This window comes from Echinops telfairi, unplaced genomic scaffold (genome assembly GCF_000313985.2).
Source record: "Echinops telfairi isolate 266 unplaced genomic scaffold, ASM31398v2 ScPeMD7_7458;HRSCAF=8496, whole genome shotgun sequence".
In the NCBI taxonomy this organism is placed as follows: domain Eukaryota; kingdom Metazoa; phylum Chordata; class Mammalia; order Afrosoricida; family Tenrecidae; genus Echinops; species Echinops telfairi.
In genome coordinates this window covers 29,140,939-29,143,773 of record NW_022111358.1, presented here as the reverse complement: position 1 = coordinate 29,143,773, position 2,835 = coordinate 29,140,939, and the positions used below count along the sequence as shown (strand labels likewise).

Sequence of the window (2,835 nt, the reverse complement as noted above, 5' to 3'; positions counted from 1 at the left end):
GTGATCCAGGACTTCCGGCAAGCCCTGGTGATTGTTGGACATGGAAACGGGGTGCCCAAGGGAGCCCTGCACTCCGCTCTGCGCTCCTAATGTAGTATGTGTGAGTGTGTGTGTGAGTGTGTGTGTTTATGTGGACGGTCCACAGATCAAAACACCCTTTGGAGCACCAGGCCCCTGGCAGAGGGCCAGGCCGCCGCTGCTGCTTCCATGGACAAAGAGGTCCCCCACTCAAAGCCGGGCTCACCTGGCATGTCCAGCTGCTGGCCCACCTGGTGAGGGGATTCTCTTCCGTGTCTGTCTAATGACTATTTACCTGCAGCCGGGAAGTGCCAGGGGGCAGCAGCCTGTCTCCAGGGCGGCTCTGACAGTCCTTCCAGCTGCACTTCAGAATGTGCCCCCCTCTCCCTGAGCAGCTCTAGAGAGGAAGCGCCGGCCCAGCCGTTGTCCTCTTTTATCCTCTCTGGACTGACCGCTGCCCTCAAATCTGTGTGGCCTCCCCACCAGCTTGGAGCCGGGAGGCCCAGGGACAAGTCGGAGTTGAAAATACAGAGACCTGCGCCCCGCTCTGCAAGTTCATTGGTACCTGGTTGAAAAGCCAGAACGGGCCAGTCCTGCCCACCGTGTCACCTCCGTGCCCTGGGCTCCGGGTGGGCAGGGACCAGTGGACACAGCCTTTGAGCCCCTCCTCCGTAGGCCCCACACGCAGGGCTCTAGGAGAGCCGGGGTGGGCGTGGGTCCCCTCTGTGCTGTGTCAGGGCCAGCCCCTACCCCAGTCTGGTGGTGCGGGCTGCCTCGAGGGGGACAGAGACACCCAAAGCAAGCCAGCCACGTGGAATCCCCACTGACTTGTGAGGAGGCTGACTGCCGAGCGAGCGTTGGAGGCGTGTTGGAGGACAACGGTGGGCTGTTTTATCCCAGGTTGCCTGCTCTTTCTTCCGGCGTGCCTCTGGGTTGCCTTGAACTGCCGACATTTTGATATTCGGTCAACCCCACCCCACCCCTATCACACACCCAGGGACTCCTTGGGATAGGGGGTGGGGGTCCCAAGTGGGCCACATGGCCCAGGGCAGGGGCAGAGGTGAGAGATCCTTGGTCAAGCCACCAGGCCCCTCCCTAGGCCCCTCCCATGCCTGCCCCAAGAGCCTGAGCTAGCTCCCTCCTGTACATACACCCATACATACACCCGGGCTGAGAGGTGCGGAATGTGGCACCTAGGGGGGGAGTGACGTTAACCCTCTCCCTTCCCACAGGGCCTAGACCACTGCAAGACCTGTGTAGACTCCACCCTTCCCCAGCCGGGCCAAGGACTGGTCAGGCTGGTTTTTTCTCCCCTGGGGACTCAGAGGAACACAGGGAGCCGGAGCCGTGCTGACCCAGCTCTGCCCCTCCCTCCCTTCCCTGTCCCCACTTGCCGGAAGTGACTGAGACTAGGGGCGCTGGCCCTGGGCAGGGGGGAAGCAAGAACTCTCACACTTGGTCCTGGTCAGATGACACCTGCAGCCTCCACTCCTTGGGGTTGGAGCTTGGGGTCCAAGTGGGAGTGGCCAGGCCATTTGGGTCTGAAGGAGTCCTCCCTGCACCCCGCTTCTTTCACAGCCCCTCTCCCAAACTTCTGCCGCCTTCTCTTCCCTGCTCCTCCTCTGGCTTCTTGAAGAGTTCAAAGCCAGGTCCAAAGGTCCCAGGGCGTGGGGACAGGAGCAGGGAGACTTTGGGAGGCTCTCCTCTTCCAAAGCTGCCTCTCTGCTTCCCCGCGGGTCCAGTGCCGGCAGTGAGCTCACGGGTGTGCGTGCGTCTGGAGGAGAGAGCACAGCAGCCGGTTCTAACCGCCCATCAGAGCTTTTCTTAAGAAGTGATTTTAAATGAACAAGTAACACATGGATGCATCCAGACCGCGTTCCACGGAGTCTGCTTTGCGTCGCAGCAACCCAGGTCGGGCAGTAAAAAGGAAAACATCAGGGAGAAAGCATAAATCACACTCCCTGCTGTTGAGCCAGTTCTGGCTCGCTGTGATCTGTTAGGCTGGGTTCTCTAGAGGACCAGCAGCCACGGGTGTTTGTGGGTAGAATACAGAGAAAGAGATTCATATTAAGAAGTGGTTCACACAGTTGTAGAAACAGCGAAATTCAGTCTGGTTCAAGCCAAGCTTCTCCTGACTTGTGGAAGCTGATGAACAGGAAGCAGGGTTACCAAGCAGAGACAAGAGGGGCACAGGCTGGTGGATGCAGAGGTCGGCTGAATGAATCCACCTTCAGTGGTCCGCTGACAGTTCCTGAGACTGGCCCCAAACGTCACAGGAAAGCTAGGGGCCAGACACAAGATCCAACTCCCGCAGGAGGTGAAGGGTAAAAGGATTTGACGAGTCTGGTCTCTCTGTTGTATGCAAAAAGACTTGTGACAGACTGTGATGCAGTTGATTGATTGGGCTCCCCCACAGTCCTTAACCAGGACTGTCTGGCTGACATCATTCCTAACTATCTCATGATCCTACAGAACAGGGTAGATCTGCCCCTGGCAGGTTTTTTTGGAGACTGTAGTTCTTTTGGGGGCATAGAACGTCTCATCTCTGTCCCTCGGAAAGGCTGGTGGCTGCACAATCCACTCCACCACCAGGTCTCCCAGGGATAAAACAAATGTTCCTCTCCACCTGGGGCCTTAGGGTTGAGCCTGACTCTTAGTGACACCGCGCATACCTGAGTAGAAGCTGTGCCCACAGTTTTCTTTATATACATAGACACACTGGTTGGGGATTCGGGTAAACATCCACTGAGCAAATTCATTTCCCACGGAGCCGGAGCCACTCACGCACATTTTGTTTGTAACTTTGATCACAGGCCC

The 2,835-nt window shown here is 57.7% G+C and overlaps 1 protein-coding gene across 1 annotated transcript in view; it reads left to right on the top strand.

The window, feature by feature from the left end:
• Positions 1–2,835, top strand: part of LOC101657842 (keratin, type I cytoskeletal 16) — a 92,610-nt gene that overhangs the window by 70,360 nt on the left and 19,415 nt on the right. The gene's annotated exons all lie outside the window — the stretch shown is intronic.